This window comes from Pleurodeles waltl, chromosome 6 (genome assembly GCF_031143425.1).
Source record: "Pleurodeles waltl isolate 20211129_DDA chromosome 6, aPleWal1.hap1.20221129, whole genome shotgun sequence".
NCBI lineage: Eukaryota > Metazoa > Chordata > Amphibia > Caudata > Salamandridae > Pleurodeles > Pleurodeles waltl.
Window position 1 is genome coordinate 725641294 of NC_090445.1, and position 26992 is coordinate 725668285.

The 26992-nt window shown below is 41.7% G+C and overlaps 1 protein-coding gene across 1 annotated transcript in view; it reads left to right on the forward strand.

The window, feature by feature from the left end:
* CACUL1 (CDK2 associated cullin domain 1) overlaps positions 1–26992 on the forward strand; it is a 378635-nt gene that overhangs the window by 229868 nt on the left and 121775 nt on the right. The gene's annotated exons all lie outside the window — the stretch shown is intronic.

Genomic DNA, 26992 nt, shown 5'->3' on the forward strand with positions numbered 1-26992 from the left:
ACAAAAACCTGAAGACTCCATGTCAGTAGTATTACAGGGGAACATGTGCGAACCGAGGTGGGTGAATTGTGATTGTGTTTTTATGTGTGGGTGGAAGGGAGTGTTGGCTTATGAGTAGGTGTGAAGAACAGGGAGGCAGATGGAATAGCGCATATGATTTTCCTGGGTCAAACTGTGTGAGGTAGCAGAAGGAGGACGTTCTTTCTACTTAAATGAAACTGTCTCTTGGGTAGATCTGACAGATCATTTCTGCTAGTTCTGAATGGTAATTTGTACAGACTCAAACCTCTGTTTCCACCATAATTTAGGAGGTGGTTTGTCTGAACAGGTCTGAGTCATGTGAATGTGCTTGCACCAAGCTGATGCTTACATAAATGGCTCCTGTTTCAACAGAACGGTCAATGGCAGTACAGAATAACGTTTTATAAATGTTTCACCTCTGCTTGCTATTGGCCAACATCCAAACACGAATATACGGACATGTTGCTGGTTGCACAGGGTGTAGTTTAGTTGCTAGTTGTGTTTTTGTAAGGAAGTATATTGAATCAGCAGCACCACTCATGTCACAGTAATCTTTAGACATTGAAGGGCTGATCAGTTTAATTTCACTAAGTACATTTTGAAAGCAACCTGCTTCTTTTGCCACTTACTGTGCCATACTGCAGGTCTACTAGGTTTTTAACAACCCCTTATCTTCTGATTAAATGATTATTAGCATTTCCCAAAACAGGTTTTACCAAAGCATCAAGTTTCAATGCCTCTTACCTGTAGTTTTATAGGTGTGTCTCTAGGGTGATCTTTGTGAACAGAAACAGCCCCTTCACACTCCATCCAATACACCACATCCACGAAGGAGATCATAGATAAGTTAGCTGCCCAAAATTTGAAAATACAGAAAACAAACACTGCTCGGTGGCTCTCAGAAGAGCTTAAAGAAGCAAGGAAATTGTTCAAAACTATAGAACTTCAATAAACTCCTTATCCCATAATTTCCAAAATCGACACAATTAATGTATAATAAAGCACTTTGAGAGAAAGCTGTGGTTTTTAGGCCAGAAATGAGCTTGACAAAAGCACCCTAAAGACTAACCACAAATCAATCAACTTTATTCCATGTAACCAACTCCTTAGAAAACTCTGAGATATTCTCCTTTTTTATTTTTAACACAAAAATGAAAGTGTAAAACCTTCCTTAAACCCCTTGTTGGAAGAGCAAAGACCATTTACTTCTCTCCTACATTCAAAGAAAACCTGGTCTCACATCAGGCAAGTGACTGTTTGAAATGTCAACAACCCAGCATGGGACCAGAGTTACTTGAATAACTTTTAATTGGTGTTCAACCTCCATTTCCTAACTCATGCAAACCTGTTTTGTTACTCAAATTAACGAATTCATAGAAAAAAATATACCTTTATTGATCTCCTATCTCTGTACTTCAAAGTTGTGATGATGATCTCTGCATTCTGAATGAATGGACAATTCTGTCTTTAGGGTCTTATTGACTTATCTGCAATACTTGATAAGGTTAACCATTCCACCCTCCTAAAAACACTTTAAACGAGAATGGGGTATAAAGATATTGTTCTCTCATGGTTATTTAGAGAACAGATGCCAACAAATCTCAAACTCCATATGAACGTTGTCACTCTAACCTTCAAGAGGAACCTTTAAGATCTCTCATGAGAAATACCTTCCACTTGTAATTCAGACTAAACAAATGATATTGGAAAAGCTTCCTTCATAAAAGACTGGGGGTCATTACAACCCTGGCGGACGGAGTTAAAGCGGCGGTAAGACCGCCAACAGGCTGGCGGTCTTTTTTTTTAGTATTATGACCATGGCGGTTACCGGTAGGGGACGGGAGCCATGGGGGCTGCTCCGCCGACACCACACCGCCAACAGAACACCGCCGCGCTGAATCACAGCACGTGATTCGCTGGGCGGTGTTCTGTTGGCGTGGCTGTGGAGGTGGAGCAACCTCCACTCCCCCGCCGCCCGCCAGTATGGCTGTTGGCGGCTCTCCGTCCTAAAAAGGATGGAGAGCAGCCAACAGTCATAATACGCCGAGCGGCAAACTGCCACTACTGGCGGTCTTCCGCACGGCGGTCCCTCGGCGGTCTTGTTAAAAGACCGCCGAGGTTGTAATGACCCTCTGTGTCTCTTGCCACGATCCTGGATAACATTCATTTCTGGATGTCCGCTCATCATCTGAACCTCAACCCTCTAAAAATAAAAATCGTTTTCATATTTTTCTTCCATGTTGTAACCCCACCATTCAAACCTGGCTTAAGGCTTTCAATGTTTGAGATTGTAACCCATGCCTAATTGCCAGTACTTAAATCCCTTTGCTTCACGAAAGCTTAAATCTAGCAACCTATATTAATATACTGGCAAAAAGTGCTCAATATCAGTTTAGGCTGATGAGACGAATAAAGCCATTCATCCCTGAAGAGGACCTCAAATAGTTATCCAGTGACTTGTTCAAGCTAGGGTAGACTATGAAAATTCTCAAACTACCCAAAATCCACCTTGACCCTATTGAAGGCAGTTCATCATACAGCACCAAGACTGGTCTGAGGCACCAGAAATTATGAAAACATATCCCCTTATACTACTCTTACTAAAACGACTTCTGATTGAAGCCAGAAATGCTTCTAGATTCTGACACTCCATCTCCCCTAACATCAGCAAGATCCCTCACCCTTACTTGCTCAAAGGAGAACTGAAATTCCACCTGTTCTAAGGCCATATCTGCATCAGACACATCACACTTGCCAAATGTGGACCACTTTATTCTGATTGTCTTCCCCAGATTTATTGAATAGAGCCTTCCCTCTTTAACCTAACATTGTAATGACATAACAGGAAAATAACCATACTTTTTTTTTTTTCTTCTAAAACAACTGATAGGTTTCTTATGACTTAATTACATGTATGTGCCATGTAAATAGATGCATAGACGTATATATGTTATGGTCCATAGAGATTGTGGTTGCTTAGTTTATATGTTATCTAATTTTCATATGTCATGTTACGGTATGCTTCTAGTGTCCATCATTGCACACTGCAACAATCCCCTCCTTCTAAGGTGATCTGCCACTCTAGTAGCATCTTGGTTTTACTTCAGTAAACCAAAATGAAAGTCTGCTTTTGTCGATGGGCTTAAGAATGTCCTCTTTAGATATTTCTGTAAATGGCAACCTGAATTTTTTTAAATCTGGTTTAGGGTTTTCTGTGGTGTGACAGCTAGGAATAGTTCAGTCTTTTCCACCTTTTCCATAAAGAAGATGGAGAATGCTTCTCAAGTTTCTTTATGCCCTTCTACCTCGTTGAAGGGTGTTTTGGGTTTTAGAACAAGTTTTTTTTGTATTTCTTTCTATTCAGAGTTAGGTCAGATTTTTTATAAATTGCTTTAACACCATATTCTGTCTATGGTTCCGCATGTTTCATTTTCTTCATTGGGTTCCTGAACCACTCCACTGCTTTTAACTTTTTCTTGTCGAGGAGTTAGGGGCTATTCACATTGTGATCTATGACATGGTCTCTAAGTAATGTTTGATCGTTTTGTGTATCTTTGAATGATGTATGGTAGTTCATAGATTAGTTCTGAGGATAGGGTGACTTTATGTGGTCATTTAGGTCTCTGACCTACTGCTTTGGCATTTTTGTTTGGACTGAGATAATAGTTTTACTAGAATTGAGTAAAAGGAGGCTGGTGGAATGATCTGGCCAGTCAGCTGGTACTCGCTCGATCATTAGCTTCCCATCTATTGTCATTAAAAGTGAAGCTAGCACACAGCGTATAGCTTGTTTGAATATTACATATTTGGATGATAATATTAGAAGGTCTCGAGAAATATACATGCCCACTTGTTATGGCAAGTCAGATTTCATCAGGGCAAGCTACTTTTAGGGCCTACTGACTTGTTCTAGTGCGCTGACTAAGAGGAGATATGCTGTCCACTCAAAGTGAGTGAGCGATAAGGATGGCTTTAAACCTTGTTTTTATCTTATCATATTTGCTCCATATTCAAAGACCGAGGTCACATGTCTGCTTATGTCTTTTTACAGTTTACTGCCTATTTTATCCTGGAGGTTGGTTTTTACTTTTCTTTCTGTGACTGCAGAGTTAAGAGTATTTTGAACAGTGAACTGTCAAACAATCGTTCTGTACAACCAGTGTGAAATGAAAAGCTGTAAGATGTCAGTTTTTCTCTTCTAACACTACATTTAAAGAGCTTGTGAATTAACTGTACAAATAGTTAATAATACTAATCAGAACACTTTACTTGGTACAGATGATAACTTATTTTTGCTGAAATCCAATTTCCACACATTATTATTCATACGCTATATAGTTTTATCAGCAAACTGCAAGTTAGAGGAAACATTTGTGCCCATTTCTATGGAAAAAGTGTTGTCTGTAAATGACAATGCGCTACCACATCATACTTTAGTAATATGTTCTTTAAATGGGAGATTTTAAACATGAACTCAAAACTCAAACATTGCTGCGCCACCCTGATAATGCGATTAGCTGTTCATAGAACTCCTTACTAGTGAGGAAAATCAGTTGGATGTTGATTGTTTATTTTAATTCCTATTGTTAAGTAATTAAACGTTGAGAATTGTTCTTATGCTGAATGTCTTCATTTTACGAAGTCCTTGTTGAAACTGCCATTCCACTCCCTATTCAATTGATTCTGTCTTGTCAGATGAATGTCTATCCTTGGGGGACCAGCATGTCTAAGGTTACCTGAAACATTTGTGTATCCAGGTTTCCGGTAGAAATATTAAGTCTGGATTATGACCAGTTTGCAATTACACAGTTCCCATGTTCGGCAAGGGTGATGAGTACAATGCTTTGTAGACTTTGCTATTTTTAATTCCTCCAGGTCAGTAAGATTTATGCTTCTTCCCTGAATATGCAGCAATTTTCTCTTTGAATGCTCTGTAATAGAGGCAGTGAGTCCCTCAGACTTTGAGTTATTATTTACTTTTGAGTCATATTAACATGTGTGGCTTGCTTTTTTTTAGGTCGAGCATAAGCGTAGGAACTCTTGTATACTTTTAGGTATACTTCTGTGGCCTTCCATCTATTTCATTTGTTAGTTTCAGTGTCAATTAAACATCCTTGCCTGCTAGTGGTCAGTCAAGCCTCTTTGTCCCAACCTTCTTTTGTGTGGGAGCAGGGACATTTTGTCCTGTTGATCTAGTCTGAAGGGGACTTTTTCTTTTACTTTACCTGCTCCTGTCCAGGGAAAACTCCCTTCTCATTTGTATAGCATTCTTCCTCTGAGCTTAGCTGTAAACAAGACCATAAATCAGGCTGTTATTGTGGTCACATTTGGTCTTTGTGTGCTCTCTGCACCCTCTCTCAGCTGCCTGGCTCCCGCCCTCCCGTGGCTTGGATGTTTTATTTTACCAAGTGAGCCTGCCTGTGTGCTGAGAGCAATGGTGGAGGATCGCTTGTAATTGCTTATAGCCCAGGCACCCAGCTCTTCCAGGGCTCTGCCATCCCACTTCTCCTCCATACTGGATTCCCACTCGCAGTTCCATCAGTGCACACACTTCAGGCCCTCAGCTGTGCCAGTGCTAGGAACCCCACACATGCTGTCTGCTAGAGCACCTCAGTTCTCGCAGTCAATACTCTCTACTAGTCCAGTACTGGGACCCAGGCGCAGGTCCATCAGTGAACCGCAGTTAACACACGCCAAACCTTCAGCTGTGCCAGTGCCAGGAACCCCACACACGCTGTCTTCCAGAGCATCTTAGTTCTTGCAGTCAGTTCACTCTACTGCTCCAGTACTGGGACCTCGGGTGCAGCTCTATCAGTGCCCCTCAGTTCACACACTACAAGCCCCTCAGCTGTGCCAGAACCCCACACAAGCTGTCTGCCAGACCACCTCAGTCCTCACAAACAGCACACACTGTTGTTCCAGTATTGGGACCTTGGGCGCAGATCCATCAGTGCACCTCAGTTCACACACTCCAAGCCCCTCAGCTGTGCCAGTACCCCACACAGTTCTACCCCCGGTAAGGTCACTTCCTTTACTATACTGGGACCCGCTCACACACAGTTACATTACAGCAGTTCAAGTCTAATATTCAGTCCCACTGCCAAGCCACTAGTGGATCCAAAAGAGCAAAACACAGCTCAGCCAGTGCACCTCAAGTCCAACATCCAACGCCACTGTTGATGGAAACCACCACAGATCTGGCAGAATCCATCAATTCTTACATTCAGTGCACTTTCCTTTTCAGTACTAAGGCTCACACACATGCCCTTCAGGACTCCTTGCTTCTCTGGTTCTCCATACTGGGCCCTATTTGCAGCTTCAACAGGGCACCTCTAGGCTAACACTTGGCAACACTGGCACGCTAACACTAGGTTCCACACATAGCTTCATTAACATACCTCACTTCTGACCTTGTATGCCCCTTATTATTCCAGTACTGCAACCCACACGCAACTCTGTTAGTGCACCTCAACCCTAACCTGCAGCGCCCATTATTCCAGTACCAGGAATTACACGACGATCCGTTTCTCATTCCTCACCTCCCTGCCTTTCTGTTATTCCAGCACTAGGCCAGGAGATAGCTCGGTCTATTCCCCCAATCCTGATCTGAAGTGCCCCAATATTGCTGTATTGGGGTTCACACACAACTCTGCTAATGCACCTCGTGCTGTTCTGCAGTACCCCCTGCTTTTCCACACACTGACTTCTGTTTGAGGACAAGGGGGAGCCAAAAAAATCTGTTCTTAGCTGCCATCTTTATTTCGGAGGGTCTGTTACACCTATCTCACTCCGTTCTTTCCTTTACTCTGTTTACTCTCAATGCTTTCTTTCTCCCCCACTTTATCTTTCCAGCTCTCAAAATACACATGTTGTTTCACTCTTTCTTTCAGCTGTTTTCTACTCCTCTCCATTTTATTTTCTCCTCTTCCTTTTGCTACCTCCTCTTTCAAACTTTGCAAAACTTGGTTATTTCTTTCCTTTTTTCGTTCCTCTTTTTTTTTCATCAGGCGTTCATTCTTTCACTATTTTATTCTCTTCTCTTCCCTTCATTCTTTCTTTATCTTTTTTATTTGCTCTTTCCTTTGACTTGGTATGCATCCTTTCACTTTTTCTCTAATGTTCATTTTTCACTTTCTTTTCACACTTCTTTCATTATTTTTTCCTCCTTATTTTTCATTTTCTAGCGTCCTTTTTCTTTCGTGTCACACATATTTGCTCTATTTCTTCTTTTGTGTATTCTTGCTCTGTTTTACCTTCTTTCTTTGTAGCCCCTTCTATTTCTTTCTTTTGTCTGTTTCGATCCTTTTGCTTCTCTTTTTCTGCCCCATCCGCTTTCTCTCCTGAGGCCTAGTTATCAATGTAGCAACAGGCGCAGTGGCACTGTGGCCCAGAGACCTATGGACCTCACTCAACTCTAATTACTGTTGTATTTTCCTACCGAAACTGCAGTCAAACATTTTTCTTTCTTACTCAAGGGCCCATGTCACTGTTACTACACCACTTGCCCTCTCAATCTCTACTCCCGATTCCCTCTTTCCTTTCACCCTCCAGTCCCTCCCAAATGATATTTTTGTTATGGTGTTTTGAGCATTACACTTTAATGCCAAAAGTGTATTTCTGATAAAGGTTTATATGATAATTGTACATGTTTAAGATAGAGGAATAAGGTAAATGGAAGTGGTTTAGTTGAACGCTGAGCCACTGGAATTATATGGCAGGAAAAGAGAAAATTGAGGTAGGGTTGACCAATTTATGTTGCAAGAAAAGTCCAGTTATGAATTTACAATGCCAATAGCTCTAACTGAAGAAGATGCTAGACCAATTGCATTGCAAATGCTTCTTGTGTTTAGGTAATGTTGCATACAATACAGGACTTGGCTATGTTAACATTTTCCTGTAGTGTGCATTAGAGTGTAAGAGAAAGCCTGTGTACCCGGTCTGTATTAACATGAGTTTGCTAGAAATGCAGACATACAAAATTAAATGGGCTCAATTATATGTATTTCTTTTGCTCATTTTAACAGGTTGGAGAAGGGATTTGAATGCTCTCTGTATCTTTTTGTTTTGTATAGTAGCTATAAAAAATGATCTTGTTTAGTTCTTCTAATATTGGAACCAAAGAAGATACAACAGTCAGCATCTTCTGTGTACTTCCTGAAGTTACAAGAGCTGCATATAGAGACCCTCCTCGTAGCATAGGCCAACGCAGATTGAAAATGCACAAAAGTAGTTTGTATAAGCAGTGAGACAAGGCAGATTGACTGGTTACTTGATGAATGTTAGTAGGTGATTCTCGGATTTCAGGCTTAAAGGCCTATGGTATACAGGGCCTTTAAATAACTCTGTGTATAACTATAGAAATACAATAGCTCTCGTCAGCGGTTAGTAACTTTATTTTAATTGGAGCGGTACTTACAGTAATCTTTCTAGGAATGGCAAACCAATACTATTTGAGAAATAATGGGAGCATTGCAACATAGTATGGACTTCTGTATGTTTAATATTTTTTAGGTTCTGGTTGGGGCTCTGCAAAATCACCTGCAGATGAGGGATGTTAGGCACATCAGTCTGACTCTTTAAAACTCCTGTCCAAGCACACAAGTCATGGAAGAGGTGAGAGACACATGCCATTTGTCCTTTTCTCTGAAAAGGTCACAGTTTTTTGTGGGTGTTTTAGGGAATCGGCCAGGGGTGACTACAATAATTTCAGGGCACATCTCAATATTCTCTTAAGTCCTCAGTTTCCCTTCTGGATAAGGGAGAGGTGGGTCTCCTACAGCAGAGTTATTATTATTATTTTTTTCTACGAGGGCTGGTCTTTTGGAGCAGATTATTGGACGGACCTTGCACTGTTTTTTGGAAGTTGGTGTCTAAGGGCCTGATTACGAGTATGGCAGTCCTCAGAATTGCCGTACCCTCTGTGGCGGTCCGACCACCACACCGCTGCTGCCACCAGGATGAGAGATCCCGATGGGTTGGTGGCGGTGAAGTTGTGGTCAGCAATGGAGGTGCTGAGTTTGGCACCGCTGTGCTGATAATGACTTTCCTTTCTTCCAGATTTTTCATGGCGGGGTCACTGCCGGCTTGGCGGCTGCCTCCTCACTCGCCGTATTGGAGTTCTGGCAATCTGACTGCCAAGCTCCTAATTAGGCCCCAAGTGTAGTATAGACTAACAAGCTAGGAGCAAGTTAGGCTGGATGGCAATTAATCTGTTGCCTTAATCCAGTGATTTTTCAGCCCCAAGTCATGCGCTGCCTTCGGTTTGTGAGGCGTTGCATTGAATTTTCAATGCAGTGGATTTTCCTTCTGAGAGGAAGGCTTTGAGGGTTCTGAGACTTCTTAACAGGAGGCAAGCTCAGTCCAAGCCCTTGGAGATCACTCGTGGTGGAGGGCAAAGTCCTTCTAGCAGAGTCAGGAAGCAGCAGGGCAACAAGCAGGAGGGCAGTCCTTCCAGGACAGCAGTCCAGATGAATCCTTTGGGCTGCACAACAGTCCCTCTAACAGAGTCCAGTTCTAGGTCCAGAATTGTCTGATTTAGTGGGGGTCACAGACCCAGTGTAAATTGAAACACGATCAGAAAAAGCTGTGTTATTTTCCATATTAGAGGAGTGGTGTGGATGTGTGTTTTTTTTTGTTTGTTTTAATAGTGGGTGTAGTCAGGGATTTTTAAATATACATGTGTGAAGTAGTGGTAGGTAAATGGGAGATAATGCGTGTGTGGTATTCAGGGGCCTATTGCAAAAGCTCCTATTCAACTTGCTTTACTCAACAGCCAATGTCTGCATTTCTTACTTGATATTTTGCTGTCTGTTTGGGATTTGTGTTTTTCACGGTTTACTTTAAATAATTTTACCTAATCCCAAAACATGGGTTGTTTGGTTTGTATTTATTAGTAATTAATGGGGACAGTTTATTACATAAGCTTAAATGTGGGTGATATTCCTGCTGGCTACAAACCTCTGTCATTTTTTATATTCAGACCTGCTACATGGACAATATGTTGGCCCTGTAGACAGGATAGATGAAAATGAGACAAAAAGAGGGGCAATCGAAGGCTTGAAAAATGGAGCTGTTGACTGAAGGAGTGGGCTAACCATCCTTCAGGGGAAAATTAATAAACACCTATAAATGGTGGCCATAAATATAGAAATGCAGCAAACCAAGGCAAAAGAAGGAAAGCCGGGTGAGGGCGTCATCACACAAGCTGTGAGGCTTTGTTCAGAGTAGTCCAGGGTGGTTATGAGTTACAGGACTCCAGTTGGAACAATAGGGCCTGTTTATGTCTGATATCTGCGTGCGACTCGACTATTGGGCCCAAACTGTATCCATGTTACTCTCCTATACCACGTTACTCTCAGCATGGTGAGGCAGAGTAATCAAAGTTTACTCAGAGGTGATAAGAGTTACACAAAACAGGGGTATTTTATTGTAAGTTTAATGGACCTCTGTACGCATGTCGAAATGGTGTGGATGTATCAAACAGAAATTGAAGGAGCAGCAAGACGAATAGTGTAATATTGTGAATCGCGGACCTCTTCTGGTGAGGTAGCAATTGAAGTAGATACATGATTAGTCCATGGCATAGCATTATTTTTCAGCAGCTGCCTTGTTCTGCTTCCCAGGTAGTATTTGTTATAGACCTTTAGATGTACCCCTCCCTTTTGCATTGAGGAAGGAGAGAACTTCTCCAACCATAATCATAAACCTTCAACATCTTCACATCCTCAGTTGTCTTCTAGCGCTCCTTAATGCAGATTGCCTTTCTCTGCTTATACTTGGAGAATGGGGAGAAGCTATGACTCCTGAATTGAATATTGCATTCTGATATACCCAGTGAAGCCCATGAAGGCTCTCACCTGGGCCTGGGTACGGGGAGCCTCCCAGTCCAGCACTACAAGGGCGTTCTATAGGGTCAAGCCTTACCACTACCCACTTGGTATCCATAGTAGACAATGGAGGACTGACCCACTTGGTCCTTTGTTGCAACCACTGATGCTTCATTTGGTCTCCTGCACCCTTACATGCACTTGCCCCTGATTCAGATGCCCATATTATCTGCCATGAACTGCTGAATGCAGCAATATCCTCCATGTCGGCCACATAGAAGTCTTTTAGGGCTGAAAACACAGTTTAAAGGCCAGGATCTTAAATTATTAGAGGCCTTCTCATGTCAAGATTGTTTTTTTGGTTCTTGGTCTTTGGTTCTTGTCTATTCCTAGCCAATATCTTAACTAGCATCAAAATCCTAAATGGTGCACACGCATACCTGTTAATCTCATCTTGTTGGTATCTTTCCAGTCTATTAATCGCCCCAGAGATAGATCCAGCCAGTCTTCATCTCTGTTTGGGCATTGTTCTGAAAAGAGTCAGATAGTAGTGAGTATGTATGTATCATGTCACGTATACTGACCCCATGGGACTGATAGAGACGTCTCTGAGGGACCACTCAAGGGCAGGAAATTAACCAAAAATGTTTTTTGGGATGCAAGAAGATCCGCCAATCCTTCACAGCACTCATCGCAGTTCAGCGGATCCAAACCATAATTTAAAAAAAATAATAGACCCACTCACAAAAACACTCATTTGCCCTCGCCATGCACTGCTAATTACCCCACATAGTACATCTGCCATAGTATCTTCTGTGACATCATTGATAATATCACTGCAAAATTAGCAATTAAATTATTGATGAGAAAACTGCATGGCAAGTGCACAAGTTATAGTTACCTTAGGTCACGAGTTATAGTTTCTTGAGATAAGTATAACAATAACTGCTGAATTTCTATGGCTTTGTGGGTGTAAAATATGAACCTAACTATAATGGTTCTGTAACCTTTAGTTTTTGTTAGCAAATTTCCAAGGCTTTTTTATTTCTATTTTATAACTATAACATGCCTGTGACCTTTTGTTTTTTCAGTGAATATATATATATATATATATATGTTCGATGGCATGTGTAGCTGCAGATACACATGCTGTGCATTATCGTGCCATCTAGTGTTGGGCTCGGAGTGTTACAAGTTGTTTTTCTTCAAAGAAGTCTTTTCGAGTCTCGAGACCGAGGGACTCCTCCCTTTCGGCTCCATTGCGCATGGGCGTCGACTCCATCTTAGATTGTTTTCTTTCCGCCATCGGGTTCGGACGTGTTCCTCTTCACTCCGTATTTCGAATCTGGAAAGTTAGCTAAACATCGAAAATTCGACTGTATTGTTCGCGCTCGGTACCGGTTTAGTGTTAGTATATCGACACCGATAGTAGAAGCGCTCCGGCGGCCCTTCGGGGCTTCCACTCCTTAGCAGGGCCTGGTCGGACCGACTGGGTCAATCATAGAAGCTAATGGACCAGACCCCCTTCCGCTTCTGTCCGAGGTGCCACGCGAAGTATCCTTCTACAGACCAACACTTGGTCTGTAATCTGTGTCTATCACCGGAACACAGGGAGGATACTTGCGAGCCCTGTCGGGCATTTCGATCGAAAACGATCCTACGCGAATGAAGAGCCAGAAGACTACAAATGACGTTGACACCAAGAGAACAGATGGACATCGAAGAGGAGGAAAGAATCTCCATCCAGGAAACGGACTCAGACGACTCCGAAAGTGAGCAACCGGCGATAACGCAGAAAACTGTGAGTAAGACTGCCCCGTCCAAGACTCAGACCAAGATAGTAAAGGCCAAGGGGATGTCACCGCCAGCAGGCCATGGCTTAACCCAGCGAAAAGACGGTGACCAATCATCGGCACCGAAAAAAGCCACACAACTGCCGAAGACATCCGACTCCGGTCGAGATTCAGGCTCCGAACCATCTCGGCACCGAGAGTTCGACACACCCAGGGTGAAGAAAGTTACCTCGGAACCGAAAAAGACTGTTTCGAAACCTTCGGTACCGAAAATAGAAGCGTTGGAGCCAAAATTAGGCTCTTACACAGAAGAGCAAGGACTTTCCGGCCAAATGCATTAACATAGATTTGAGCAGGAAATAAGTATGGGGGAACCAGACCATACCCAAAGGAGGCTGCATATCCAGAAAGAGACTGGAAAAATACAAACTCTTCCTCCAATTAAAATCAAAAGAAAGCTGGCACTTCAGGAGTCAGAAATGCAGCCAAAGGCAAAGGTGGCAAGAGATAAAACACCACCACCAAAGTTTTCGCCACAGCCTTCTCCACTACATTCACCACAGCTGTCCCCGGTAACAACACCCTCAATGCAGTCACCAACACATACAGGGATTACACAGGATAACCCGGATGCATGGGACTTTTATGATGCACCGGTATCCGACAACAGTCCTGATTGTTACCCAACAAGGCCGTCAACTCCAGAGGACAGTACTGCATACACTCAGGTACTATCAAGGGCAACTACATTCCACAATGTAGCAATGCATTCGGAGCCAATAGAGGATGATTTCCTATTTAACACCTTGGCATCCACCCACAGTTCCTACCAAAGTCTGCCAATGCTCCCAGGCATGCTCAAGCACGCAAAACAGGTCTTCCAGGACCCAGTGAAGGGAAGGGCTATCACGCCTAGGGTGGAGAAAAAATACAAACCTCCCCCAACGGACCCTGTGTTTATAACACAGCAACTGACACCAGATTCAGTGGTCGTGGGAACAGCAAGAAAGAGGGCAAACTCTCAATCCTCAGGAGACGTAACACCGCCTGACAAAGAGAGTAGAAAGTTTGATGCAGCGGGCAAACGAGTGGCAGCACAGGCAGCCAATCAATGGCGGATCGCAAACTCGCAGGCCCTACTGGCTGGCTACGACAGGGCACACTGGGACGAGATGCAACACATTATACAGCACTTGCCCAAAGAACACCAGAAACGTGCCCAACAGGTTGTTGAAGAAGGACAAGCAATTTCCAACAACCAGATAAGATCCGCATTGGACTCGGCAGACACAGCAACACGGACAGTCAACACTGCAGTAACCATTCGCAGGCATGCATGGTTACGGAGCTCAGGGGTCAAACCCGAAATCTAGCAATCTGTGTTAAACATGCCTTTTAACCAGGAACAATTGTTTGGGCCAGAGGTGGACACAGCAATTGAGAAATTAAAGAAGGACACAGACACTGCCAAAGCTATGGGCGCGCTGTACTCCCCACAATGCAGAGGCACTTTTAGAAAGCCACAATTTAGAGGGTGGTTTCGTATGCAAACACCAGAGCCTTCCACCTCACAAACCAGACCCACCTATCAGGGGCAATACCAGGGAGGAGGGTTTCGAGGCTCGACAAGGGAGGACAATTCCCAAGAGCTAGAGGAAAATTCCAACACCCTAAAACAAGTCAAACCAAACAGTGACTTCAACGTCACAAACCCCCAACACTTAACACCAGTGGGGGGAGACTTACTGCATACTACAAAAACTGGACAAACATAACTACGGACGCATGGGTCCTAGCCATTATCCAACATAGTTATTGCATAGAATTCATAAATTTCCCACCAGATGTGCCCCAAAGAGCACACAATATGTCCAAACAACACTTAGACCTGCTACAACTAGAAGTCCAAGCATTGTTACAAAAACAAGCAATAGAATTAGTACCCAACCATCAAAAAGGAACAGGTGTCTACTCACTATATTTCCTAATTCCAAAGAAGGACAAAACGTTGAGACCCATATTAGACCTCAGAACGCTGAATCTCTACATCAAATCAGATCACTTCCACATGGTAACACTTCAAGACGTGATTCCCTTGCTCAAAAAACAGGACTACATGTCAACGTTAGATCTCAAGGATGCATATTTTCACATACCCGTACATCCTTCGCACAGAAAATACTTAAGGTTTGTAATACACGGCGTGCATTATCAATTCAAGGTGTTACCGTTTGGGATAACAACAGCCCCAAGGGTATTCACAAAATGCCTTGCAGTAGTAGCCGCTCATATAAGGAGACAGCACATGCACGTATTCCCATACTTAGACGATTGGTTAATAAAAAAACAGCACTCAACAACAGTGTCTTCTTCACACGCAATACGTTATAGAAACTCTACACAACCTAGGGTTTTCTATAAATTACCAAAAATCACATCTGCAGCCATCCCAGATACAGCAATACTTGGGAGCAACACTCAACACACAAAAAGCGATTGCCACACCAAGTCCACAAAGAGTACAAGCGTTCCAAAATATAGCATTAAACATGGAGCCAAACCAACACTACCAAGTGAGGTTTGTAATGAAACTTCTAGGCATGATGTCTTCATGCATAGCCATTGTCCCAAACGCAAGATTACACATGCGGCCCTTACAACAGTGCCTAGCAAAACAATGGACACAAGCACAGGGTCAACTCCAAGATCTAGTGTTGGTAGACCGCCAGACACACTTCTCGCTTCAATGGTGGAACCCTATAAATTTAAACCAAGGGTGGCCATTCCAAGACCCAGTGCCTCAAGACGTGATCACAACAGATGCTTCCATGATGGGGTGGGGAGCACACCTCAACCAGCACAGCATTCAGGGACAATGGGACAATCAACAACAACAACTGCACATAAATCATTTAGAACTGTTGGCAGTGTTTCTAGCATTAAAAGCATTTCAACCACTGATAGCCCACAAACACATTCTTGTCAAAACAGACAATATGACTAAATGTATTACCTCAACAAACAAGGAGGGACACATTGGACACAACTGTGTCTCTTAGCACAAAAAATTTGGCATTGGGCAATTCACAATCACATTCGCCTAATAGCACAATACATCCCAGGCATTCAAAACCAGTTAGCCAACAATCTCAGTCGAGATCACCAACAAACACACGAATGGGAAATTCATCCCCAGATCCTACAAGATTACTTTCGATGCTGGGGAACACCAAAGATAGACCTATTCGCAACAAAAGAAAACGCAAAATGCCAAAACTTCGCGTCTAGGTACCCACACCCTCAGTCCAAGGGCAATGCGTTATGAATCAGTTGGTCAGGGATATTTGCTTACGCTTTTCCCCCTCTCCCTCTCATTTCTTATCTGGTAAACAAACTAAGTCAAAACAGACTCAAACTAATACTCATAGCACCAACCTGGGCTCGCCAACCCTGGTACACAACACTGCTGGACCTATCAGTAGTACCTCACATCAAATTACCAAACAGGCCAGATCTGTTAACTCAACACAGTCAACAGATCAGACACCCAAATCCAGCATCGCTCAATCTAGCAATCTGGCTCCTGAAGTCTTAGAATTTGGACACTTAGACCTTACACAAGAATGTATGGAGGTCATTAAACAAGCTAGGATACCTACTACAAGACATTGTTATGCAAACAAATGGAAAAGATTTGTTTACTACTGCCACAATAATCAAATTCAACCACTACATGCTTCTGCAAAAGACATTGTAAGTTACTTATTACACTTACAAAAGTCTAAACTAGCATTCTCTTCTATTAAAATACATCTTGCAGCAATATCTGCCTATCTGAAGATTACACATTCAAAATCGCTTTTTAGAATCCCAGTCATCAAAGCCTTTATGGAGGGATTAAAAAGAATCATACCCCCAAGAACACCACCAGTACCTTCGTGGAACCTTAATATTGTATTAACACGACTCATGGGACCACCATTTGAACCCATGCACTCTTGTGAAATGCAATACTTAACTTGGAAGGTAGCCTTTCTCATAGCTATCACCTCACTTGGAAGAGTAAGTGAGATACAAGCATTTACTATACAAGAACCCTTTATACAAATACATAAACATAAAGTGGTTCTCCATACAAATCCCAAATTCTTACCAAAAGTTATATCACCATTCCACCTAAACCAAACAGTGGAGCTCCCAGTCTTCTTTCCACAACCAGACTCAGTAGCCGAAAGAGCCTTACATACATTAGACATAAAAAGAGCACTAATGTATTTCATTGACAGAACAAAACAGTTTTGCAAAACAAAACAATTGTTTGTAGCCTTCCAAAAACCTCATGCATGAAATCCTATATCCAAGCAAGGCATTGCCAGATGGATAGTGAAGTGTATTCAAACTTGCTATATTAAAGCAAAAAGAGATCTACCTATTACACCAAGAGCGCATTCCACTAGGAAAAAAAGGCGCCACAATGGCTTTTCTAGGAAATATACCTATAATGGAAATTTGTAAGGCAGCCACATGGTCTACGCCTCATACATTCACAAAACATTACTGTGTAGATGTGTTAACAACACAACAAGCCACAGTAGGACAGGCTGTATTACGAACATTATTTCAAACAACTTCAACTCCTACAGGCTAAGCCGCCGCTTTTTCGGGGAGATTACTGCTTATTAGTCTATGCACAGCATGTGTATCTGCAGCTACACATGCCATCGAACGGAAAATGTCACTTACCCAGTGTACATCTGTTCGTGGCATGGTACGCTGCAGATTCACATGCGCCCTCCCACCTCCCCGGGAGCCTGTAGCCGTTATAAGTTGAATGAAAATTGTAAATTTGTAAATAAATACTATTTTAATACACATTATGTACATACATACTTACTCCATTGCATGGGCACATTTAGTATATTCACAACTCCTACCTCACCCTCCGCGGGGAAAACAATCTAAGATGGAGTCGACGCCCATGCGCAATGGAGCCGAAAGGGAGTAGTCCCTCGGTCTCGAGACTCGAAAAGACTTCTTCGAAGAAAAACCACTTGAAACACTCCGAGCCCAACACTAGATGGCAGGATAAGGCACAGCATGTGAATCTGCAGCATACCATGCCACGAACAGATGTACACTGGGTAAGTGACATGTTCCATATGTCACAAGAAAACAGCCAGCCACGTCAAAACCCTGTATATACTTATTGCAATTATATTTTGGCTATGATAGATTTGTAGCACAACATTTAAAACTTGATATTCTGGCACATACTATATTCAACTTATATTACATATCACTATATGTCATTATTTTATACTGTGTGATTAGTGTCATAGATCATAGTAGTAGACAGACGTTACCAATGTGGAGCTGACAACAAAATGACATTGATGAGTACTGGATACTTGTGGCACAAATGATGCCTTATCCTTTGAAAATATAAGGCGTTTTACAGTTGTAAACTTTCAACTTAGGTAAATGTAATAAGATACTTCCCTGATTACATGGGGCATCTCTTCACAAAGCTATGTGCACATTTTAAGAACACTTAGATGTGCAAATAGCACAATTTACAAATGCAACTTCTGGTTTGTGGTTTACAAAACGTTAATTTGCAGTGGTAGATGGACCTGCCCAATATTAAATTACACCAGCAAGGCTTAATATTGTACTACTAAACAGGCAGTCACAAGTGCAGTTATCTTGCAGGCATTAAGGGCATGATTTGAATGGTGCAGCAGGTGCAGTGGCACTGGGGCCAAAAGTTGTCATAGCTCCTCTAAACACAAAACTTTGCTACATTTTACTACTAAACAGGTAGTCACATTTGTGGTTACCTTGCAGTTACAAGGGGCATGATTTGAATGGTGCAGCAGGTGCAGTGGCACTTTACTAACTACACATTACTATGCTCTTGTATATTGCCATATTAAATAAGGTACAAATTACAAGTTTGGAACCCTGGGATATTAATTCAACATACTTCACAACGCAAGCAATTATTAACGGTGTATCAAATGTGAAACAAACAAAGTTTTTATAACCTTTTTCTAATATTTATTATCCAGTTAGTAAGATAGAATGCAAAGTTAAAAACAAAGGCAAAAGCCATTGGCTTTGTCAATGCTTGTTGACTTAGGGTGCTTTCACATGAGCTATTTTTCAAACACCTTCCGCAAAAATCCTTGGGGATGGACGAGGAAGAGCATGATGCCGTAGGCCAAAAATACACAAGAATATGCATTGGGTGATTAATTTTTATTTCAATATTTCAGCTTTTTGTTTCAGCAATTTTAAGGCAAAAGATTCCCAGGCATGGATCAAACGTTCGCTTCATGTTGGCAATGCTGGGGACATGCCCCCGCCAAATCAAATACTCCTGGCTGCAGCTGTGCTGTGGGTATGAGCACGGCTTTGACCATATATGCAAAAAGACATCAGTAAAGGGCCCAATGAAATGCAATAATAGCTTATGCCTGGTGTATGAATATCAGTTGATGTTTGTTTTAGTCTAATCAGTGGGCAATTGAACATTTAGTCTTTCCATTGCCAGGGGAGGTTCCTGCGTAGGGGCCGAAGGACGTTGAACCACTGTCCATCATCCACCTTGTAGAAAATAATGATATTTAAAGGGCCAATGCTGCAAATTTTTGTTTCCATTTTAGCTCCTTCTGATGTGCCTTTGGGGGCCCCACAGAGCCGCTGCGGTCTACAGTGAGACATCTAGTACATCCATCCCCTTCTAGACTCGCTACTAGGCCCATCTCAGCTCCAAGCCCGACTTCATCTTTGGCACAAAGGTCCAAGCCACTTCTCTGTATACCAGCACAGACTGTGACAGTCGATTACCTCAGACTCCAAACCGGCATTGGCCTGCTGCAGGACTGTTGTGCATTTTGAAATCACAAACTTCTGCTTCGCCGTTTGTATCAGCCACTCTCTTTTAGGCTGTGATTCAGACCCAATGTAGTGCGCCAGTGTCCCTCAGGACACATGAGGATAATGAGGACGAGGAAGAGAACAGATGACTGCCTCCTCATTATACCACTGATGCATTTTATCATGACTTGTAAGATGCCTGAAGCCTAGCTTGACTGTCCACTTTGACCATCAGTAGAGGAAAGTGCTTGGTTTGCGGTGGTGATTTGCAGGGCAACGGACAGTGGCGGCTAGTTGCTTTTGAAAGTGGTGGAGCACAAAAAAAGTGATCTTCGACTGTCAGAGTGAGCAAAGCGAGAACACCAGGTGGCCTAAGGAGGTTTCAGGCCAAAGGACCTTGTTTTTATATTCATTTCATAGGCAAAGGCATGCAGGTGGACTTTACATAATCTTAAAACATAACTCTGAAAGATTGGGAAGGCCAATTGTAATTACTGCTTTAAAGAACTTAAGTAAAAGGTGGGTAACATTTAACCTTTTGTTATAATTTATCCAGTTACAACATGCACACAAGAGTGTCTTTTTACTTCTACATTCATTACATAACAGCTTGGCACTGTGCACTTGTTTGGTACTGCAGGCGCCTTACTTGTCTGCAGTGACACAAACACACACTCTCTCAAACACACACACACACTCACGCTCTACACATTTTGAAGTGTATAAAGGGCTTTGGGATACAACCACCCATGGTAGCTCCTAATTGTGAAATAACAGTACATGTGACAGCTTTCCCTACCGTTCACATTTCTAGCACCAGCGCAGGTCCACATTTTCCACTGAGCATTTTCTATGCATGCCTTTTTGATTTGACATATTTAATTGTGAACTTTCAAATTTGATTATTCCTGACTCAGATAATGAAGCTATAAGATATAAGGAAACTATTAAGAGACAGTAATGATACTGTTAGCGCGTCAGACCTTAATAAGTAATCTTACGAGGTAACGCGGATAGGTCGATGAACCTTTTGACTCGCAGTTAAGAAGTTCTTACCATAGCTCCAGTACATAAATCAATATTCAATACACAATAATCAACAGTCGTTAGTAATCAATGAATCAATGCTCAATGGAGTCAGTAATTGTCATTGACCTTTCAGTCATGAATAACCACTCCTTTAGTAAAAGTTTAGAATGTTTATTTCCCTATATTAACAACGCTAAGGTCACGTAGATTAATCTCAAAATCAAATGAAACACATACAGAAACAACACTGGTTGTCCAAAGCGGCGGAAGAAACGCAATCTAATCAAAGCTTGAACTACAACACATTCTAAAGTTATGGTGCAAATCAATAGCAGAGTCAGCTGTGTCAACGAGATTAAATAAATGAAGTTAAGCAGAGAAATCCATCAAGCATTAGTTTCATTTGTCATAAGTCAGGATCCTCAACTAACATCAGATTAGCATCAGCATGTTGGGCTTCATGCAAAACAGTTTAGTAACACCAATTTGGAAAACATCTAACTAATGATAGTCCTAGACAAAACAGCGCAAGTGGTACCTAGAAAGGAAAAGCAAATATGCATAATAATCTCATTTTAATTTAAACCTATCCTCGGTATGGGTCAGCAAGCAGAATCAGTCTTCGTCCTCAGGACATCATTCGATTAGCAAGGCATCAGGCTCTGTCAGGGAATATGAGCTAGAATATCGGAATGGCAGAATGATCTGTCTTCTCTGAGAATGTCGGAATTAATTCTCTCTCTCAAGTCTCCTAAAAAACTGAAATCTTTTCCCTCTGGCGTTGTTATATCAAAGTCACCTAAACTGTCCTCTAATTCCCTATTGGTCAGTTAATCGTATGTTCATACTCTGTCCAATAAAATTATTATACCAAATCTATGAATTCTAATATTTCTCCGTTCTCATATTGTTGATTGGTTCGTCTTATGATGTCCTCATCATCCGGCTTGTCAGGTAACAATATTGTTGCAGCTTCCACTCTGGTCAGTATCTCTTCATTGTTTTTGTCCTGGGAAAGTCAGTCTCACACACATTACACATAAAATGTTGCGTTAGAAAGAATATCATCTCCTATCAGTCAGTTCTCACGAAAAGCTTCTGTTATGAGCACATTTAAACAATACAATAGAGATTTCACAGTTTAATTCACTTGGTTATCATGTTTATTAACTGCTAAGAAATACAGTTTTTGCATGAGGCCTGGTAAAATAGGCAAAAACACTCACTAAGTTAAAGCCTACAATTAATAAAGCTAAAACATACTTCATACCCCTTAATATGACATATTACTGCATTAGTCTAGCACATACTCAATATTTCATCAGTATTAATCATTGATTAGTACACTTAGTTAACATTGGTGGCCATTCTTCGAGATCACATTTTCAAATGTGTACATTATTTTACTACATTATTTCATTTTCTGCATAAACGCATTATTCAAAATACATAAACACTCATTAATAATTTCTTATTAAAGCACCTGCGCTAGCAATACCTCCTCTGATGACTAAATGTCATCACACTATTACCCACAAATTTTCTCATCCGTTAAATTTCTCTTAATTCAATCCCTTCATAAATTTGATTTTTCTCTGTTAATTTTTTTCTTTTCTTTCCTCCTCTGATTATTCTTTGACTTTTTCAATTTAATCCTTTTACATAATTTGCATAATCCCCATATTCCAATTAGACAAACCACAACAATTAATATTCTCTGTAATATTTTCAATAGCACCCTGTTCCAAGTGTTGCTGAGCCAATTTCCCACTGAAGCAATCCCTTTGCCAACCTTTTTCTAAACACCTGGTTCTTTCAAATCAGCACTTGTATTTGTCAGATTAGTAAATAAATCTCTCATCCCTTTTCTGTTAACTGAACTATACGAACAAAAATACCTAGAATTAATCACTCTACAGACTCCACCATCCTTCGCTAAAAGAATGTTTAAAGGAAGACGATTTTAAAGAGTTAGCTCTATCAGCAGCTAATTCAGTATCTATCAGATGTATGGCCCCTGAAAAATTTGTCAGCATGTTATCCACAATAGTAGACAGCTTTTGAATCGTAATCAAATTCAGAATGACTCCCACTGAAGGAATCATTGCTCCAAATATATCTCCCACTATAGCAGAAGAGGACTCCCTCCTCTGTCTCTCATGATGTAATTCAGTCACTTTCGGAAACTTTTTCTAATCCTCCTTTTGATAAATCTTTGGGAAAACTATCCTGAAATAACATGTTCCATACCATCCTCTTGGAAGACGGTAATAAGCATTAAGTCCATTTACTCTGGAACAAAAACACATGCATACATTCACTCGCACCCACAAATAGTGTCACTGCGCGATTTAGGCCTATACATAGAAGTTTCCCTACATGTTGTGCATCTAAAGCTAATTTTTCTTGTGTTTTAATTGCACTATAAGCATAATCATTCTTGTAAGTCCTTTTCTGTAAGGCTTTTTCTAATTTCACCTTTAATGCCTTTCTTCTGTCGTCTGTGTGATTTAAGAAGCTCTTCTCTAAAGGTGTAAGCAAGCATGTCAAGTTATTTCTATGCGCATAAGCTGTGCCAAACGTTAACGTAGGTTCAAAAAACCTCTAATACTATGTCATTATCCTTAGCTACTCTTCTCAAATACCTAATTATAGGAACAAACAAAAACACAACATCATGATTTGAGTAGAAGTACTGAATGTACTCATGGTTATAAAACCTTGTTAGTAACAGACTACAATTTATTCCAGTATGTGACTCCTTCCTCGACTGATGAAGGAATCTGCGTACACACAAAACAATTCTTCGCCTCCATTGTCTCAACATACTCACTCAGTAAGCGATAGAAAACGTTAGAAGAAAGTTCTCCCTGCGCATTAGTATCCTCATGCAAATATTTCTCATCTAACTTAAACTTCTCTAGTGCCGTTAGTGCAGTAGTCGTCTCAAAAGCAGAAGTATGGTTGGCTTTCCTCGTATCAAGAACAGACACAATCAGTACCACAAACAATATTCCACACATAATCGCCAAGCCAATGCTCATATATTTACAGCGCCTAGCATCCCTACCTTTTTGAGTAATGTCAGCCATGATCTGTAAAGAATCAGAAAGCAAAAGAAATTTAGGAGAAAAAAAAACTTGCAGCAAAAATCAAAAACAGACAACTCTTCTTTCAGCAGCTCTGTTTCACTTCCAGGAACCCTTTTCAAAATCAGTTAGCAGCTTTGCCAAAATCAGGTTTCAGAAGTCAAACCAGGTTATCAATGTCTCTTCCGGTTACTTCAGCAATCTCTTTCTCAAACTTTTTCTCTCAGATTGTTCCAACAGTTCCGTTCATTGATCTCCTTCATGTGCCAAAATTCTGACCCACAAATTCTCTATCAAAACAAAAAGACTTGATTTCTTGCTGCCATTCGTTAGTAGTTGAATACACCCATTCAGGACCTGCATATCTTCGACTTGCTACTCTCTTTCTCTTAAATTTTCGATCACCATTCAGCTCTCCTTCACTTAGATCTTCTTTCCTTGTGGTATCTTCTTCTTCCTCTATTGTTGGTTCAACAACCACTTCTTTCCTTTTCTCCACTTGCGATTCCGGCCACTTATCTCCCTTCAGTGAGCCCTCTCTCCGTATTCTCTTCAGGATTGAACTTGAACCTTTTCCTTGTTCTGTGGTGTTTTCTCTTGATGGACCTGCAACCGGTTCAGGAGGAGTCTGATCACTTTGACTTTGATCCACCTCAACTCCTTCCCCTTCTGGGTCTGGCAATTGCTCTGTTTGTCTCTCAAGATCATCTGCTTCTGGGGAAGCCCTCCTCTGACGAGGCTCAACTGCTGCTTCAGTTGAGATAGGTTCTCTGATATCCTCCTTGGAGGTCTCCTCCCTCGCCTCTCACAGGAGTGACTGAACCGTCCTCAGCAAGCTCAGATCCGGTCTCAGTTCCTCTTTGTTCTCCTTCCGGCCCTGAGATTTGTTTCACTGTTGTTGGTACTCTCAACAACGTTTCTTCATGATCCAGTGGACATGCCACTTTCTTTGTGTGGCTTGTGTGAATCCAGTTTGGAATTCCAGCACACTTTACAGCCGTAGTATTTGTCAAGACTACTTGATAGGATCCCTTCCAACGAGGCTCCAAACATGTCTTTCTCACATGCTTTCGGATGTCAACCCAGTCCGCAGCTCTCGGGTTGTACCCTGGGTCATGGATCGGTGGCAGTGTGGTGGCCTCCACCTGCTGCGAAAAAGAGCGGACAAAATCAACCAGACCCTTGCAGTAATCCAACACCATATCATCTGTAATGTTGACAAGTGCATTTACTGGCACCACTGGTAACCTCATTGCTCTACCCATGAGGATCTCATGGGGCGACAATCCTGTCTCCCTGTCAGGTGTGTTTCTCATTGACATCTACACTAAAGGCAACACGTCATGCCATTTCAAATTCGTAGCTGCACACATCTTTGCAATTCTTGACTTCAATGTACCATTCATCTGTTACACTAGTTCAGATGCTTCAGGGTGGTAACTACAATGCAACTTCTACTCAATGTTCAATGCTGCACACAGTAATTTAATCACTTCATTGTTGAAGTGATTTCCACTGTCTGATTCTAAAGAGATCGGAAACCCGAAACGCGGTATCAGTTCCCTAAGCAGCAGTTTCGCTACTGTGAAACTATTGTTTCTTCGAGCAAGGTATGCTTTAATCCAGTGACTAAAGATGCATACAATCACCAACACATCTCAAACCTCCACACACAGGCATCTCAATAAAATCCTTTTGCATTCTGCTGAATGGACCTCCCGCTCTTCCAATGTGGCTCAAACTAACCACTGTCCCTTTTCCTGCACTTAACTGTTGGCAAATAACACAACGATGGCAAACTGCTTCAGCAACTTGTCTAAATTTTGGATTGAACCAATCATGTTTGAACAGACGAATCATGGCATCCCTCCCAATATGTGCTTGTCCATGATAGTACCTTGCCATTTGAGATAACAAGGTATTGGATAGACCCAGTTGACCCTCCTCAGAAACCCACAATTCATCTTGTCTTTGTACACATTTCAATTTGCTCCATGAACGTTTTTCTTCCCTGTCAACATTATTCTGCAACGATTTTAGTTCTTCCAAAGTGTCAATTATTTTCAGTGCATAGCTTGTATAAGTTTCATCTTTTTCAGGTAACAGTTCCCACTAGTCTTTGAACGATAAACAGTTCAATGCGCAAAACCTTGCGACTTGATCCACATATCCATTTTCCAATTACACAATCTTGTGACTTCAGATATGCACTGCATTTCACCACCTCAATCTTTTCAGGCAATTGAATAGCATGTAACAATTCTTTAATTCTCTCACAATTTCTCACTGGTGAACCAGAAGAGGTCAGAAAACCTCTCTGTGACCACAATTGACCAAAATCATGAACTATTCCAAATCTGTATTGGCTATCTGTATAGATAGTAACTTTCATCTGAGCAGAAACGTGGCACGCTCTGGTAAGGGCTACCAGTTCCGCTACCTGAGCAGAATACACTCCTCAAAGCTTCCAAGATACTGGTAACTGTGTACACAGCATGTCCTGCTCTCAGTGTCCCTGTATTGTCTCTCAGACAAGAACCATTAACAAAGATAATTTGGTCATTTTCTTCCAATTGGGTATCTCTAATGTCGGGTCTCGGTTTTGTGCACAACTCAGTTACTTCGAGACAATCATGTTGAACATCTTTTTCTTTTTCAATTTCAGTATTTTCGCTTGGATGTAAGGTTGCCGGGTTCAGCACTGTACACCTTTTTAATGTTACATTTGGCAACCCCAAAATACTCATTTCAAATTTGGTCAACCCAGCGCCAGTCAAGTATTGGATTTTCGTCCTTGTCAGTAGAATCTCAATAGAGTGAGGGACCATTACAGTCAGGGGATATCCCATCATCACGCCTTTGCACTGTGTAAGGCTTTGACAAACTGCGGCAACTGCGTGCAAACAACCCGGTGAGGCTGCTGCAACTGGGTTCAAAGTAGCAGATAAATTGCCTACTGCGATTAACGCCTCCCTGGATCTGTGTCACGACAGACGAAGAACATGCATCACGCTCATGACAAAACAATGTGAAAGGTTTTGTGTAATCAGGTATACCCAACGCTGGAGCCCTGCACAAACTCTCTCTCAACTCACTGAACGCTTTTATCTCATTTTTGGTGAGTTACATGGACTGCTCAACACTTCCTTCAGAACCCCTTGCTTTACAGAGTCTGCAATTATCTGAGCAACTTTCATCAGGACATCTTGTAGCATGTGGTACTGCAGAATTTGGGGGAAAGTGAATTCGGTTTTATGGTAACTTTGACTGGCTCCACTCCCTTAATCAGACCCACTTCTTTTACTGTCAAATTCCACACCTTCTCTTGAACCGTTCCCTGCAAGTCAGGATG